Raw genomic sequence first — 18,484 nt, 5'->3', positions numbered from 1 at the left:
TATTAAAGAGGTGAAGAGGCCGGCTAGGGTTAGGAGGTTGTTTCTTAGAGAAGAATAAGGAGTTGTAAAGGAATAGGAGTCTTGAGTATGAGTCCTATTAGGAGTTGGTTAGAAGTAGGAGTCTTGAGTACGAGTCCTATTGGGAGTTAGGGTTTAGAAGCCCTATAAATAGTTATGTATTCTTTCTCTTTTGATAAGCAATAGATGAATCTTTTTTGCAGCCTTTGAGCAGCAACTTGGAGGGAGGAACCCCTATAGAGTTCCAAGGAGGTCGATCCCCTAAAGAGATCAACCCCAAGTTTAGAATCTGCAAGGGTTCTAATACTTGGCCTCTAGCCTTGCTTTATAGGTCTGTACCTTTCCATCTACTTCGATCTTTTTCTTAAAGATCCACTTACAACCGTTGGGTATAATACCCTCAGGTGCATCAACTAGGTTCCAAACCTTGTTGGAGTATATGGAATCCATCTCAGAATTCATGGTTTCTTGCCACTTCCCGGAGCCTATACTCATAATAGCCTCCTCGTAGGTATGAGGATCAATATCCTCAACATCCTCTCCTCTAATATGTCCCACATATCTTTCATGAGGGTGGGATACTTTGCCAGATCAACGTAAAGTTGAAACTTGTGTATTAGGTACCTAAATAGACTCGGGTTGTAAAGTGGTGCTTGAGCTTGGTTCTTCAACCTCGCTCAACTCTATCATGCTCCCACTATCTCCGCCAAGAATATGTTCCTTCTTAAGGAACACTGCTCTCGTGGCTACAAAGACCTTTTGGTCCTCAAGATGACAGAAATAATACCCACAAGTTTCCTTATAGTATTTCACAAATTTGCACCACTTTGTCCTCGATTCTAACTTATCGGGGTTGTATCTTTTAACATAGGCCTTAAGATCGAACTGTTAAATCTCGGATTTTGATGATGAAGTCAACTGTCATTTGTTATCTAATCTATATGTTGACATAAGTGTGCAGGATTAACTACGATAAAAGTAAGATATGTAGCAGGAGTTGCACCGGAGTCAAGACAATGATCACGTTGGGAGTTCGAGAGTTCGACGGAAGTTCGGACAGTCATCGGAGGTTTTGTAGGAACAAATCCGAGAAGTCCATAAGCTTGCCAAAGAAGCTCGTCGGAACTCGCCAAGTGGATCGTCGCAAGTCCAGGGGTTTGCCGGAAGTCCGTAGGAGCATCACCGAGGGTTCATCGGATGATTGACGGAAGTTCGCCGGAAGCTCGCCGGAAGAAGCGATTGACGCACCGGAGCAAGTTGCAGTAAATGTCTTAGGAAATATTGTAGTTAGCACAATGATTAAGTTGGAAATGGGAGGTGATCCCATTAACTTAATCTTGGGGCAATTGGGCCCCTGAAAAACCCAAATTGGGCCGAATGGATCAATCCATTCAGACCATGATTTCTGCCAGGCGGTTGAACCGCCTAAGCCAGGAGGTGGCACCGCCTGGGCTAAGTCTCCGAGCGAGACTGGGCGGTGCAACCACCCCAGCCAGGAGGTGGCACCGCTTGGGCTAAGTCTCCGAGCGAGACTAGGCGGTGCAATGTTAGGAGTCTAGTTAGGAGAGTCCTAATTGAGAGGGATATTCTGTTAGGACTCTAGCTAGGAGAGTCCAAATTGAGAGGGACACTCTGTTAGGACTCTAACTAGGAGAGTCCTAATTGAAAGGGATATTCTGTTAGGAGGTTTTTTCTTAGAGATGAATTAGGAGTTGTCAGGGAATAGGAGTCTTGAGTATGAGTCATATTAGGAGTTGGTTAGAAGTAAGAGTCTTAAGTAGGAGTCCTATTAGGAGTTAGGGTTTAGAAGCCCTATAAATAGCCATGTATTCCTTCTCTTTTCTTAGGCAATAGATGAAACTTTTCTGCAGCCTTTGAGCAGCACTTGGAGGGAGGAACCCCTTTAGAGTTCCAAGGAGGCCAATCCCCTAAAGAGATCAACCCCAAGTTTAGAATCTGCAAGGGTTCTAACACCTGGTATCAGAGCAGCGTTCTTGGCGTCTCGCTGCCCTTCCACAGCCATCCATCAACCCTCCACAACCATCCAAAGCAATTCCCACAATTGCTTAAAAGATCGTCGCCCAATTCCACCATCATCTTCACCACCGCAGATCAACCTTTGATCTCCCCGTGAATTGCAACAGGTTCTGGTTTCCTACCTTACTGCTGCTGCAATTTATTTATCCCTATCCGAAAATCCAAAAAAAAAAAAAATTCGTTCCTTTATTGCTGCAAATTTTCATCGTAAGTTGCTGAAATTTTTCGACGAGAATTCTGCTATCGCAACTTACACCAATTTTCTTGTTGTTACTGTCGAAATTTTCTTGATGGACATCCTTGCTATCATATAAACTGAGATATTGCTATCAACTCTCTCCTCAAATCTCTCAAATTTTTTGTGGAGATTTCGTCGAGAAACCGCTGTTTCTTCGACGATAATTCTGCTCTTACAAGACAACACAATTCTGTAGCAAACTTTCACTGATTTCTATCAAACCTATACATGCCTTTAACTCGTCAACAAAAGAGAGATCTTAACATCACAGATTTGGAGTCATATACTATGGCATCTGAGGAGGCAATCAATGCTAAATTTGAAGCCTTTGAGGCACGAATGGAGGATAAGATTCGGACTCTCCTTACCGAATTCAGTTTGGGCCGACCACCAAGCCCGAAGAAATCACATCAAGAAGAGAGCTCTAACCAATCACATCATGCCCAAAGAGATGACTTCCAAGAGAGGGGAGGCTCTATGACCGACCCCAACTATTCGCGCATGAGAGTGGACTTCCCTAGATGGGAAGAAGGAGACCCAATTGGTTGGATCTCGCGCGCTGAGCGATATTTTCGGTACCATAAAATTGCGGATGCATCCATGGTGGAAATTGCAGCTATACATCTTGAAGGGGATGCCATACAATGGTTTGACTGCTTTGAACACACTTATGGAGCCCTTTCATGGCGACAATTCAAAGAAGGACTACTGATCCGCTTCGGACCAACTTATTACGAGAACATTGACGGACAACTAGCAAAGATCCGACAAACCTCTACCATTCAGGAGTACCAAACCAGGTTTGAAAGGTTATCTAATCAAACTCATGATTGGTCTGAAAAACAGTTATTGGGGACTTTTATTGAGGGCTTAAAGCCAGAGATCCGGGTAGAAGTTAAGGCGCGACAACCATACACCCTTATGGCAGCCATCTCTTTCGCATGACTTCAAGAGGAGCGATTGAACCATGAAGCCCGGAGGACAAGGATCACTCTATGACCTACAATACTAAAGCCCTCAGCCCCCCCTACTATTAACCGAGTCCCTGCACCGAAAAGTTTAACAAGAGAAGAACTTCTGGAGCGATCTGCGAAGGGGTTATGTTGGTATTGCGACGAGCCGTGGAGCCGCGAGCATCGCTGTAAAAAAGGTAGACTTCTTATGATTGAACCAGTAGAAGAAGAGGTCATTAAACATCTATAAGAGAGCCTTGAACATGAAGAAGAAGATATGGAAGAAGAGCCACAGCCGACCGACATTACGGTACACGCACTAGCCGGCTATTCAAATCCGCAAAAAATGAAAGTTGGAGGCCTTCTCAAACAACAGCCGATCACTGTTCTCATCGACACGGGTAGCACTAATAACTTCTTGAATAGTAAGGTTGCTGCTCGGATGGCACTGCATATTGAAGGTTGCAGCAAGTTCGATGTAAAGGTTGCCGACGGTAGAATCCTAAAGTGCGACCAAAGATGCCCGCAGGTGAAACTATTACTGCAAGACCAAGAAATTATCACCGATTTCTTCCTCCTACCAATTGATGACTATGAGGCAGTGCTTAGTATAGAATGGCTGACTACACTAGGTGATGTCTCTTGAAACTTTTCTAAATTAATTATGAAATTCTACTATAAGGGTAAGCAGATCATCCTACGCGGGAAGCGCGGAAGCAACGTTACCACTGTTTCGACCCAACGAATGGAGAAAGTTTTACACAAGGTAAATGGTGCCTTTTTGATGCACCTCCAGCAGCAACCGGAGGGGAAGAAAATAGAATTTGAAGATCAAAATCTTGCCCAATTGCTTACTGAATTTGCCGACATATTTGATGAACCGCGCGGTCTTCCTCCTTCTCAGCAACATGACCATCGAATTCCAATCCTTCCGGGCAAGCCACCAGCGAACACTCGACCATACCGATATACTCACCTCCAGAAAGATGAAATTGAAAAGATCGTAAAGGAGATGCTTGAAACAGGGGTGATTCGACCAAGTTGCAGCCCCTATTCCTCATCGGTGCTACTTGTACGCAAGAAGGACGGAACTTGGCGGATGTGCATCGACTACCGAGCTTTAAATGGCATCACCGTCAAGGACAAATACCCAATACCAGTGGTGGATGAACTTCTTGATGAATTGAAAGGAGCTTGAGTCTTCACGAAGTTGGACCTCCGATCCGGTTACCACCAAATTCGGGTATGTAACGATGACATTCCAAAAACTGCATTTCGCACACATGATGGCCATTATGAATTCTTGGTAATGCCTTTTGGACTCACTAATGCTCCTTCAACCTTTCAAAGTCTCATGAATGATATATTTCGGAGCTTTCTTCGTAAATTTGTGCTAGTATTTTTCGATGATATTCTCGTTTACAGCCCTTCTCTTGAGACTCACTTTCAGCATTTACTGATTGTTTTGACGATCCTTCGGGAGAATACTCTTTTTGTTAAGCAACCAAAGTGCAGCTTTCTCCAGCAAAAAGTAGAGTACCTTGGGCATATAATATCAGAAGAAGGAGTGGCGGTAGACCCAACAAAAACTGAGGCAATGCAAGGCTGGCTGAAACCTACAAACGTGAAATTACTACGAGGGTTCCTTGGACTAACGGGCTACTATCGAAAATTTGTTAAGGACTATGGGAAGATCAGTGCACCACTCACTTCTTTACTGAAAAAAGATGCTTTCCAATGGTCGGACAAAGCCTCTGCTGCCTTCGACAAACTTAAAGCAGCCATGACAACGACGCCGGTGCTTGCGCTACCAGATTTCAATAGACCCTTCATCATTGAGGCCGACGCATCTAGAGTCGGAATTGGAGTCGTTCTCATGCAAAATGGTCGACCACTCGCATACACTAGCAAGGCATTATCTTCCTCCCATCAAAATATGTCAGTATATGATAAGGAGATGCTTGTCATTGTACACGCAGTAACGAGGTGGAGACCCTACCTGATCGGCCGGCGATTTCAAATTAAAACAGACCATAAAAGCGTCAAGTACTTTTTGGAGCAAAAGATATCATCCCCTGAGCAGCAAAAATGGGTAACCAAACTTCTTGGATTTGATTATGAAATTATTTACAAAAAGGGGAAAGAAAACGTTGTTGCAGATGCACTCTCACGGCTACCTGAACAAGCTAAGGTTTCAGCCATCTCCCTTCCTACCACCGGTCTCCTCGAGGACATTAGGGAAGATTGGAAGAAGGATCCAGAGATTAGCAAGATCATAAAAAAATTGGAGGAGGATCCAAGTGCAATAGCCCACTACACTTGGGATTCGAGGGATTTACGCTACAAAGGTCGCATTGTGCTTATACCTGACTCCCCTTGCATCGCAATCATCTTGCATGAAATGCACTCTATACCTTCAGCAGGGCACTCTGGATTCCTAAGCACCTACAAAAGAGTGAAGCAAAATTTTTATTGGAGAGGGAAGAAAAAAATTATTGCTGAATATGTGGCACAATGTGATGTATGTCAACAGCACAAGGGTGAAACTGTGGCAAATCCAGGGAAGCTACAACCACTACCCATACCAGATTCAGTGTGGACTGACATCTCCATGGACTTCATTGAAGGGCTGCCATCTTCCAAAGGTAAAAGAACAATTCTCATGGTGGTTGATCGACTTACGAAATATGCTCATTTTTGTGCTGTGAGAAATCCCTACACTACTGCTAGTATTGCTCAGATTTTCATAGAAAATATTGTTAAACTGCATGGGATGCCAAGGTCCATCGTAAGTGATCGTGACAGGATCTTCACTAGTAAATTTTGGACCGAGTTATTTCAGTTACAAGGCACCAAACTCAAGATGAGCACAGCATATCATCCACAAACTAACGGCCAAACAGAGGTGGTAAATAGGTGCTTAGAGACGTACCTCTGGTGTTTCGCTAGCGACCGACCAAAAGAGTGGGCAAAATGGCTTCCTTAGGCCGAATGGTGGTATAATACTATATATCATTCATCTACAAAATGTGCCCCTTATGAAGCATTGTATGGTCGACCAACACCTGTGATTCCAAAGTATGTAATTGGCTTGGCCAAGGTAGATCAAGTTGACCAAGAATTGATTGATAGGGACAAACTCTTACAACTGTTAAAAGATAATCTCTCTACCGCTCAAGCCAGAATGAAGCAGCAAGCCGACACACGACGAAGTGAAAGAGAATTTTCAGTGGGAGATTGGGTTTATCTTCACCTACAACCATACAAGCAACTCTCTATCAACACTCGAGCCTCCATGAAGCTATCCCCACGTTTTTATGGGCCCTATCAGATCACAGAGCGTATTGGAGCCGTGGCATACAGACTTAAATTACTTGAAGATGCCAAAATTCACCCTGTCTTCCACGTATCATGCCTAAAGCCCAAGTTGGGAGAACACGAGTCACCCCAGATCCAACTGCCCAACACAACTGAGGATGGAGTTATTCAAGCCCAACCACAGGCCATCCTCGATCGTAGGATCATGATGCATCGCCGACATCCCTCTACTGAAGTACTAGTGCATTGGAATAATCTACCACTTGAAGACGCCACATGGGAACCATATGAGGAGTTGAAGACCCAGTTCCCTGAGTTCATGTAATCTCAACCTTGAGGATAAGGCTGATTTGAAGAGGGCGGGTCTGTTAGGACTCTAGCTAGGAGAGTCCTAATTGAGAGGGACATTCTGTTAGGACTCTAGCTAGGAGAGTCCTAATTGAGAGGGACACTCTGTTAGGACTCTAACTAGGAGAGTCCTAATTGAAAGGGATATTCTATTAGGAGGTTTTTTCTTAGAGAAGAATTAGGAGTTGTAAGGGAAAAGGAGTCTTGAGTATGAGTCATATTAGGAGTTGGTTAGAAGTAAGAGTCTTAAGTAGGAGTCCTATTAGGAGTTAGGGTTTAGAAGCCCTATAAATAGCCATGTATTCCTTCTCTTTTCTTAGGCAATAGATGAAACTTTTCTGCAGCCTTTGAGCAGCACTTGGAGTGAGGAACCCCTATAGAATTCCAAGGAGGCTGATCCCCTAAAGAGATCAACCCCAAATTTAGAATCTGCAAGCGTTCTAACATGCAACTTCCCCTGATAGGAGGTGGCACCGCCTAAACTCGGTCTTCGAGCTCTGGCAGGAGGTGCAACCGCCCCTGACAGAGATGGCACCGCCCAGAGGCTCAGTCTTCGAGCTCTGCCAAACGGTGCAACCGCTCCAATCAGGAGGTGCAACCGCCAGATCGCGGAATTCCGGGAATTGACAATTTTGAGCTCCAAATTTAAACTGGGTTGGGGCCTATAAATACCCCACCCATTCAGCACTGAAAGCACACTGAACACACACCGAAATCCTGATCTTGTTCAGTGATTTTTAGAGCTCAAAATTGTTGTAAAGGCCAAAAGTTCTTCTCCCTCTTTTCTTCCAAGTTCTGAGCTTTAAAGAGAGGAGAGAAAATTCTATAAGGTTTGTCTCCTAAGCCTGTCAAAAGGAGTGAAACTATAAAAGGGTGGTTGGCCTTCGCCTATTGAAGGAAGGCCTCTAGTTGACGTCGGTGACCTCGTCGGTGGAGGAAGCCAAAATTGGAGTAGGTCAAGATTGACCGAACCACTCTAAATCTTGGTTTGCATTTACTTTGAGCATCTTATCTTTACTGCAAACCTCCTCAATAGCTTACTGCCTTCTGTGCTTTTACAAACGTGTTTCAAAGTTCAGTGCTTTCCGAATCGGCGTTTAGACGCAAATCAGTTTTATCGTACGAACATCATATTTCAGTTTGTGCTTATGTTATGATTTCCATTGTAACTGCAAACTACCTTTATATCTTTGCTTTAGCTGCATCTTGCTTCATCTCAAGTTAAAGTGGTTTACGAATCGGCTTTCATACCGAAATCGCTTTTATCAAACGAACGTCGTATTTCAGTTTGCGCTTATATTCTGATTTTCATCATAACTGCAAACTACCTTCATAGATTGACTTTAACGTCATCTCGCTTGATCTTAAGTTAAAGTAATCTTAGAATCGGCTTTCACACCGAAATCGCTTTTATCGTTCGAACGTTTTTTATCGTCGAAAGATTTCTGCTACACTAATTCACCCCCCTCCTCTTAGTGCTCTTGATCCTAACAATTGGTATCAGAGCGGGGTTAACTCTCAAACTGATTAAAACCCAAGAGAGATGGCATACGCCGGAAACCAAGAGGGCCATTCTATTACACGTCCACCCATGTTCAATGGGACGGACTACACCTATTGGAAGACCCGAATGAGAATCTTTCTTATTTCTATAGATTTTGAACTTTGGAATCTTGTTGAAAATGGATTTTCGAAGTCTTCTCTTCCAATGATCGATTGGAATGAATTGGAGAAGAAGGCTTTCGCTCTTAATGCAAAGGCTATGAATGCCTTATTTTGTGCGCTTGATAAAAACGAATTCAACCGTGTTTCGGTTTGTGAAACCGCATTTGATATTTGTGTTAGGACTCTAGCTTGGAGAGTCCTAATTGAGAGGGACATTCATGTAAAAATGTTAGGACTCTAGCTAGGAGAGTCCTAATTGAGAGGGACATTCTGTTAGGACTCTAGTTAGGAGAGTCCTAATTGAGAGGGACATTCATGTAGGAGGTTTTTCTTAGAGAAGAATTAGGAGTTGTAAGGGAATAGGAGTCTTGAGTAGGAGTCCTATTAGGAGTTGGTTAGAAGTAAGAGTCTTAAGTAGGAGTCCTATTAGGAGTTAGGGTTTAGAAGCCCTATAAATAGCCATGTATTCCTCCTCTTTTCTCAAGCAATAGATGAATCTTTTATGCAGCCTTTGAGCAGCAACTTGGAGGGAGGAACCCCTATAGAGTTCCAAGGAGGCCGATCCCCTAAAGAGATCAACCCCAAGTTTAGAATCTGCAAGGGTTCTATCAATTTGGCACACACTCGAAGTGACTCACGAAGGCACAAGTAGAGTGAAAGAGTCAAAAATCAATCTTTTGTTACATTCTTTCGAACTTTTCCGAATGAAACCGAGTGAGACTATTGGCGACATGTTTACCCGTTTCACGGATGTCGTCAATGGTCTAAAAGGACTCGGAAAAAGTTTTTCAGATTTTGAGTTCGTAAATAAGATTCTAAGATCCCTTCCTAAGAGTTGGGATCCTAAAGTCACTGCTATTCAAGAGGCGAAAGATCTAAACAACTTCCCTCTTGAAGAACTAATCGGGTCATTAATGACCTACGAGATGACTTGCAAAGCTCATGAAGAGCAAGAAGACATCCTTCCAAAGAACAAGAAGGATATGGCACTTAGAACTTCCGAAGACCACTTGAGAGAAAACTCAAGTGATGAGGACTGTGACGATGACTTGGCACTTCTAACAAGAAAATTTAAAAAATTCATTAAATTAAACAAGTTTAAGAATGACACAAAAAATAAACTTGAACCCAAGAAGGACCAAGTTATTTGCTATGAGTGCAAAAAGCCAGGACACTACAAGAGTGATTGTCCCCAAGTCAAAAAGAGAACATCAAAGAAGAAGGCGCTCAAAGCAACATGGGATGACTCGAGCGTATCCAAGAAGAGAAGTCCAACACTGAGCAAGTTGCTCATTATGCCTTAATGGCCATCGGAGAGGACGTAACGAATTTAATAGATGCAGATTTATCATTTGATGAATTATTAAATGCCTTTCGTGACTTATTTGATGAATGCAAGATTATTAGTAGAAAATATAAATTGCTAAAAAAAGAGCATGATAGTCTTACTTGTAATTTCGATAAGTTAAAAGCTGAATATCATGATAGTTTAGGTTCATGCATAAAATGCCATGATCTAGAAACTCTCCAAAAGAAAAACTTGCTACTTAAGGACACCTTGAAGAAATTCGAAGTTGGTAGCAAGTCCTTGAACATGATCCTTGCAAACAAGGGTCACATTCCCAAAAGAAGTGGAATCGGATTTGTGAGAAGTCCTCACCAAAATCCAACCACCTTCATAAAAGGCCCCATCTTACATGTTCGACACCAAAGCAAATGCAACTTTTGTTGTAAACTTGGACACAAAACGCATTATTATCCATTCAAGAAAATTAGTCCGAACAAATTAATTTGGGTTCCTAAAGGAACCATGATAAATTCTATGCAACATGATAAACAATGTAGATCTATTTTTTAGGCACCCAAAAGCAAATGGGTACCTAAAGATCATCCTTTCTTATAGAAACCTATACCATCGCAAGTTAGGAGCAAGAGAGGGTACCTTGATAGTGGATGCTCAAGGCATATGACCGGAGATCCATCTCAATTCTCTACGCTCACTAGCATAGACGAAGGCTATGTCACCTTCGGAGACAACAACAAGGGTAAAATCATTGGCAAAGGAACCATAGGTAACAAATCCAACTTCTTTATTGAAGATGTTTTGTTAGTTGATGGTTTAAAACATAACCTCTTGAGCATTAGTCAATTATGTGATAAAGGATATATTGTCAGATTCGAATCTATTTTTTTTTTTTGGTAAGTAAAAGTAAATTGATTATGTGTAAAGATTCTACAAATAGCTTTATCTATACAAGTCATAGAAAAGCCAATTAACTCATCTTTGATTCATTGAAAAACCACACAAAAACACGTCTATGATTGCATTAAAACAAAATAACGTATACACTATTGACATCAATGATTTGTGTAATGAAATGTGTTTTTCGGTTTTGAATGAGGATGCTTGGCTATGGCATAGAAGATTAGGTCATGCTAGCATGAAACTAATCACTCAAATATCATCTAAAGAACTTGTAAGAGGAATTCCTCATATCAAGTTCATCAAAGATAATGTATGTGATGCTTGCCAATTAGGTAAACAAATTAAGGGTAGTTTCAAATCTAAGAATCAAATAAGCACCTCTAGGCCCTTACAATTGATCCATATGGACTTGTTCGGACCAATCTCTACATCAAGCCTAGGAGATAGCAAATACACCTTCGTCATTGTGGATGACTATAGCAGATACACATGGACTTACTTCTTAAAACAGAAAAATGAATGCTTTAGATATTTTACCAAGTTTTGTAAACTTGTTCAAAATGAGAAGGGTTCTATGATTTCGTCAATTAGAAGTGATCACAATGGTGAATTTCAAAACCATGATTTCCAAGAATTTTGTGAACTCAATGGATACAACCATAATTTCTTTACTCCAAGAAATCCTCAATAAAATTGAGTAGTAGAAAGAAAAAATTGAAATTTATAAGAAATGCCAAGAACCATGTTGAATGAACATAGCCTACCTAAATATTTTTGGGTCGAAGCCGTAAACACTGCATGCTATATTTTGAATAGAGTTCTAGTAAGACCCTTACTCACCAAAACTCCCTATGAGTTATGGAACAACAAAAAATCCAATGTTTCATATTTTAAAGTCTTTGGGTGTAAGTGTTTTATCTTGAATGAAAAGGATAACTTAGGAAAATTTGATGCTAAATCCGATGAAGGAATCTTTCTTGGTTATTCTTCGGTTTCTAAAGCCTTTCGTATCTTCAATAAAAGAACTTTAATTATTGAAGAATCCATTCATGTTGTTTTCAATGAGATTTCCGAAATCAGGAAAAACGATTTTGATGATGATGTTAATTTTGATTCCTTGAATTTAAATGAAACCCCATCTCCAACTAGCAACTTGGATGCATCCACTTACAAAACATCCTTACCCAAGGATTGGAAGTATGTAGATGCTCATCCTAAGGAGCTAATCTTAGGAGTCACATCAAAGGGGGTTCAAACACGATCTTCTCTTAAAATTTTTTGTGTCAACGCCGCTTTTCTCTCCCAAATTGAACCCAAATGTGTTGACGAAGCCATGAAAGATGATTCATGGATTATCACAATGCAAGATGAATTAAATCAATTTGAGAGAAATGAGGTGTGGAAGCTTGTTCCTAGGCCAAATGACTATTTAGTTATTGGTACTAAATGGGTTTTTAGAAACAAGCAAGATGAATATGGTATTGAACAACCTCCTGGATTTGAAAATAATAGCCTCCCTAATCATGTGTTTAGATTAACTAAAGCTCTCTATGGTTTAAAACAAGCTCCGAGGGCTTGGTATGAGAGACTTAGTTCTTTTCTTATTGAAAATAATTTCACAAAAGGCAAGGTTGATACTACATTGTTCATCAAGAATTTTGAAAATAACTTTCTCATTGTTCAGATTTATGTTGATGATATTATCTTTGGTTCTACGAATGAATCTCTTTGTGAATCTTTTGCTAAAACTATGAGTCTTGAATTTGAAATGAGTTTAATGGGAGAATTAACATTCTTCTTAGGCTTACAAATCAAACAACTAAGTAATGGCATCTTTATTAGTCAAACTAAATATGCAATGAATTTGCTAAAAAAGTTTAATATGAATAGCTCAAAAGCTATTAACACTCCTATGAGCACCTCCACTAAGTTAGAAATTGATGAAAGTGGAGAAAGCTTCGATCAAAAAACTTATAGGGGCATGATAGGTAGTTTACTTTACCTCACTGCAACTAGACCAGATATCATGTTCAGTGTAGGACTTTGTGCTAGATTTTAATCAAACCCTAAGATATCTCATCTCAAAGCAGTTAAAAGAATACTTAGATATCTTAATGGTACCACAAATCTAGGATTATGGTACCCAAAATCAAAGAATCTTGAGTTAATTGCTTATGCTGATGCGGACTTTGCTGGCTGTAGACTAGATAGAAAAAGCACATTAGGAACATGTCAATTTTTAGGACATGCCCTTGTTTCCTGGTCATCTAAGAAATAAAATTTGGTTGCACTATCAACAACCGAAGCTGAATATATTGCAGCAAGAGCATGTTGTGCACAAGTTGTATGGATGAAAAACACCTTAGAAGATTATAAAGTTCAACTTAAAAATATTCTCATTAAATGTGATAACACAAGTGCAATATGTTTAACAAAGAATCTTATACAACACTCAAGAACAAAACATATTGATATTAGACATCACTTTATACGAGATCATGTTACTAATCAATGATGTAATCATAGAGTTCATTGACACTAAACATCAACTAGCTGATATTTTTACAAAACCTCTAAGTGAAGAACAATTTGATTTCATAAGAAGAGAATTAGGAATGTTGATGTGTCCGAATACATAAACTTGTTGAAATTATTTTTCGGACTTTATTGATTGATTGATCAATTTCACTTAATTGCTATGGTGATTTTACACAATTATATGTTAGAAATTATGTGTATGAATATAAAAATTTCCATGATGATAAGCATGTTTTGTCTTCATGTTCATATTTGAAAATCAATAGCACAATCTCGTCCGAATGCATGTAAGTCTTAATTTCATTTTTGGATTCTCTTAAAAATCAGAGTTTCTCGATACATTATCCTCTTCCGGACTTAATAAAGCATATGTCATAACGAGTTTAATTCTCATCATTGTTGACATATGAAATACATCTCTCATACACCTATGTGAAGAATATTCTTTAAAGAAATGGATTTAACAAAATGATTCCTGATTATATGAATGATAGTGTTTTTACTAACAAGGATTCGTTTCTAATACATATCTTGATCCTTGTGAAAATGAAGCAAGATTTAATCTCTCATCAATTTTAACTTCATTTAAAGTAAACTCACAAATAGATGGTGGAGATGCGAGGTAAAAACAGAATTGATATCTCCATATCATGGTTGCATAATTGACTCACTATTGAAAATAATATGAACCTAGTAAAGGCATCACAATTATGCTCAAAATTCGCTTATATTGTTCTCCTAGTATCACAATTACTATGCTTTTTGTTGATGACAAAGGGAGAGAAATATATGAGTATTAATGCCATGCTTGCATCACCAAGAGATATATGAATTGCTATGTTATGATTACTATAATTTGCATTATGCCTTGTTTGTATCATGTCAAGATATCAAACAAAAAATCTTACTTCGCAGTTTTACATGTTGATATCTTACAATATGATGAATTGCTACTATTACCATCATTCAAACTTGTAATGTAAAATTTGAAAATGAATGTCAAGCCTTGACATCATCTTTAGAGAGATACATCATGATGGAAATTATGATGGGAGTATTGATAAGTTTAAATGATTTTAACTTATCAATATGTCTCTTGAATTCAAAGGTTTTGAATTCAAGAATGACTTATCTCAAGTATGGCATATAGACAGGGGGAGTTAAGGTTAACTCCATTATCAATTGATTGTCATCATCAAAAAGGGGGAGATTGTTGAATCTTGGATTTTGATGATGAAGTCAATTGCCATTTGTTATCTAATCTATATGTTGAGATAATTGTGCAGGATTAACTACGATGAAAGTAAGATATGTAGCAGGAGTTGCGCCGGAGTCAAGACTGTTAGGATCGAGAGCACTAAGAGGGGGGGGGTGAATTAGTGCAGCGGAAATCTTACAGCGATTAAAACCAAAAGCTGTGTTCGTTCAATAAAAACTATTATGATGCAGGCAGCGGCGACGACACTGTAGCGGCGACCAGATCTAGGGCGACCACTGTAGCGGCGACGACACTGTAGCGGCGAACAGATCTAGGGTGACCACTGTAGCGGCGGCCAGATCTCCCTAGGGCGATCTGACTCCTGCAGCGTCGGCTTTCTCCCACGGGCCACAGGCGACGACACTGTAGCGGCGATCTGATTTCCTGCAGCGTCGGCTGTTTCCCAAGGGCGACGTACTGTAGCGGCGGCGACGACACTGTAGCAGCGACAGTACTGTAGCGGCGACGACACTGTAGCGGCGACGAGATCTCCCTAGGGCGATCTGACTCCTACAGCATTGGCTTTCTCCCACGGGCGACGATACTATAGCAACGATCTGATCTCCCTTACTATAGTGGTGATCGGATCTCCTGCAGCGTCGGCTTCTCCCGAAGGGCGACGATACTATAGCGGCGACCAGATCTCCCTAGGGCGACGGTACTGTAGCGACGATCTGATATACTGCGACGGTGGTTTTTCCCTATGGAGATGATTCTATAGCCGCGACCAGAAGAGGGATCAAACATGGCAGCGACGGCCCCTAGGGCTGGCGACGGTGGCGGGAGAGTTGATACGATGGTAAGACTCCCAACCGTTACCCCTCAATTGGCTCCTCCTCCATATCCTCTCCAGAGAGAAACTCCTTCGACGAAACAGCATCGAAGTAGATCGCGCTCTAGATCGCGGCAGCCTGCCCTCATTTCCAGTGACCCTAGGCCTTGGACTAGCCTCTTCAAGGCTCCGGTTGGAAGTCCGGATCTAAGCTTGAAATTCTTTACTCCAGAAGTTCAGGCTGATAAGAAGATTGCTGTATACGAGACTGCTGATTCAGCAGAGCTTATTGAGACATGGTCTATGGCGATTGTTGGCTATGTGGTAGGTCTCAAAACATCTTATTTCCCACTATCCTCATTTATCAAAACTCGATGGGGAATATCGTCATTTGATCTTCATATGCTGGAGAACGGATTCTTTGTTTGCAAGCTATACTCTGAAGAAGATTTACAACGAGTCCTCGAAGGATTCTGGACTATTCGCGGCCATCCAATGATTCTACGACGCTGGTCTCCTGATGTCCGTTTGGAGTTAGATAGCCTACAGTCTATTCCATTATGGGTATCCTTTCAAGGTCTTCCTCTACATCTTTGGAGTCGACGTTTTATTGCAAAGTTATGCAGCACTCTGGGACAGCCACTCTACATCGACAAAGCAACAGCTGCTCAGACGAGATTAGCATTTGCACGAGCATGTGTACTGGTTTCTTCTGACGAAGATCTTCCAAATGAGGTTTTCTATCGTGATCTTGACGGGAACACTCGGAAGGTACATGTCTCATATTCTTGGAAGCCACAACGATGTCAGCATTGCTTATCTTTTGGTCATGCAAATGGAGCTTGTCAGCAAACTCCAAAACAAATCACAAAGGTCTATCGACCACGTCAAGCGCCTCCGCAACAAAGCGAGTCTTCTCTAATGGTAGTAGCACCGATGGTGGCGAAGACTATTGAGCATTCCGACTCACAAGGACAGCACCGCGGACAGAAGGACAAATCCAAAATTATATCTCTTCCTACAATGTCGGAGCCTTCCACAACAGAGGTTTCCCTTGGTACTAGTGGACAGGAGAAACATAAGTCAAGAACTTCATCTCTTCCAATATCATTGGATCCGTCCACAATAACTCAACAAACTCAGGCCCAAACAAATCTCGCCAGCAAGGATATTCTTCCTCAACAAACTCAAGCCACAACAAACATCGCCAACAAGGATATTCTGTCTCAACAAACTCATGCCCCAACAAACCTCTCTAGCCAAGCTACTCCAACAAGTACTATCCAGGAAATTATGCTGCAACAATCTTATCGTGCTTCAACAAACCCTGCCAATCAAGGTATTTTAAAGTTTAAAAATCTGCAAGCTGTAGATGAAGTGGATAAATATAGAAATAAAGTCATAAAAGGTAAGGATATTGTGCGGGAGGAAAATACAAAACCGAAGGATAAGAAAAAGGATGGTACAGTCCATCCAAAGTCGTAGGATGAATACCTTACCACCTTTTCATTTCTTTATTACTGATGAAGATAACATGTTGGAATGTTCGTGGACTTAATAAGCCGGAAAAATGTCGGGAGCTCAATAGAATAATCAAGTCTGCCGCATGTGATATTGTTATTCTAGTAGAAACGAAAATTAAACAATCGCGCGTTCAAGCTCAAAAGAATTTAATATGGCCGGATGCAGAACTGTTTACCAATGACTCAAATGAAACTTTTGGTAGAATATGGGTCTTATGGCATCCTAACTCTATTAATGCTTGGTTTATTTCTGCTACTGATCAATTCATTCAACTTAAGGTAGAGGACAAAAAGAATGGCTGTCAATTCAATTTCATTGGTATATATGCTTCAAATAGTATGCAAGAAAGAAATACTCTTTGGTCTGACCTGACTAATATTGCAAATGGCTGTCTCAATGTACCTTGGATTGTTCTTGGAGACTTTAATACTGTTCGGTATACAAATGAAAAAGAGGGGGGTAGACAACTTTCAGAAAGCCAGCTTCAAAGTTTTAATGATTACATTGACACTGCAGCTTTGTTTGATATGAAATCTGTGGGTAATTGGCTCTCCTAGAGTAATCAAGGTGTTGCTAACAGAAAAATAATGGCTCGACTTGATAGGTGTTTGATTAATCATGAATGGTTAACAGTTTACCCAGATTCACTTCTTGAGTATGGTGCTCCTTTGTTTTCTGACCATTCTTTAATGTATATACACGCAGACAAAGCGACACCAAGAGGCAAGAAACCGTTTAGATTCTTTAACATGTGGAGTACTCATCCTCAATTTCTTGATGTTATCAGATCTGCTTGGAATGTTAATGTGCATGGATCTCCCCCTTACATCTTATGTCAAAAGCTCAAAGCCTGTAAAGCAGCACTAAAGGAGTGGAATACAAATACCTTTGGCAATATTAACACCACAGTTCAATTTTGCAGGAAGGAACTAATGTCATTGCAACATGAGCTGCAACTTCAGCCAAATGATGAGAATATTATCTACAAAGAGACAGAAGCCAGAAATAACTTCATGCAAGCCTTAAAACAGGAGGAAAGTTTTGTAAAGCAGAAGTCTCGACAGCATTGGCTTACACTAGGAGATTCCAATACTAAATTTTTCTATGCTTCAATTGCTACTCGAAGGGCTGTTAACCGTATCAGCAAATGCAGAGACAAAGATGATAATCTTATTGAGAATTTAGAAGAGGTTAAAGCACACACAGAGCAATTTTTTTATTCCTTACTCAATCAAGCTGGGAAAACTAATAACATTCATGTGGAGCCGACTAGAAAACTTGATTCGGAAGCTATTTCAATCCTCAATGACCCAATTACTGACGACGAAATTGTATGTGTTGTCTTTAAGTCACCAAAGCACAAAAGCCCAGGTCCAGATGGATTTCCAGCTGAATTTTACCAAACTGCTTGGTCTATTATTGGAAATGATGTGATCAAGGCTTGCCAACATTTTTTCTCTTCAGGTCATATTCTTAGAGAGATGAATTGCACCTTTATTTCTTTAATTCCGAAGAATGCAGGTGCTGATTCACTAGAGAACTATCGACCCATATCATTATGCAACTTTATTTACAAGATCATCTCCAAAGTATTAGCAAATAGAATGCA

This window comes from Musa acuminata, chromosome BXJ3-11 (genome assembly GCF_036884655.1).
Source record: "Musa acuminata AAA Group cultivar baxijiao chromosome BXJ3-11, Cavendish_Baxijiao_AAA, whole genome shotgun sequence".
NCBI lineage: Eukaryota > Viridiplantae > Streptophyta > Magnoliopsida > Zingiberales > Musaceae > Musa > Musa acuminata.
This window is presented reverse-complemented; position numbering follows the sequence as displayed.